Source organism: Poecilia mexicana, unplaced genomic scaffold (assembly GCF_051168715.1).
Source record: "Poecilia mexicana isolate PSO_F unplaced genomic scaffold, ASM5116871v1 scaffold_11, whole genome shotgun sequence".
Lineage (NCBI taxonomy): Eukaryota > Metazoa > Chordata > Actinopteri > Cyprinodontiformes > Poeciliidae > Poecilia > Poecilia mexicana.
In genome coordinates, this window is record NW_028263380.1 from 15,071,401 (window position 1) to 15,072,184 (window position 784).

The window sequence follows — 784 nt, forward strand, 5'->3', positions numbered from 1 at the left end:
TATTTCTTCTCCATTTTCTGAGGAGACTTTATGCTACTGCAATAAAAGATGGATGCATGGTGTATTTGATCTCACCAGGAAATTGGCTATTTCTATTTTCACGTTTAAAAAAAAAAAGAAAAAAAAAAGGTAAAATAAAGCAGATATCATCTGTACATTTTGTGGCTTAATTGCATTTTTATAAATTGTCTAAATAATCTTTGCTTTGTGGTTTATATGAATAGCTGTATAAAAGGTAAACAAACAAGACAGTAGAGTTAAAATACACAGACTTTCCACAATCAGTTTTCCATTAATACCAGCTCTGCAATCCACAGATTATTTTTCTTTTTTGTTTATTTTATTTTCTCTGGATTCAACTTCAAATCGTTGATTCAAACCTTCCCAGCCATTTACAAACAAGGAGTGTCATTATCATGGTCTCACATCCATAATTACCGGTCACATTTTGTTTGTGATATAAATGTGGTTAAAAAAAATAAAAAATTGCCCTAATGGGGTCACAAATTGGTTTCCAGGGACTTATATAACACCTTCTTTACATTTATCCGCAAAGTGATCCCTGACATCCTGAAGATGTGACAATTACTGGCAGGTATTTATGTAACGTGTTTACAGAGCAGACGTCAGAATCGACAACAAAACAATTGCTGTTTCCTCCTCACATCTGGACCTAAATGCACAGCTTTGTTCTTTTCAGCGATGAGAACAGAAACCCATTAGACTTTCAGAATGAGTCACCCACTGATATTCATTAGCAGTCTGTGTTTGGGCTGCTGGGATT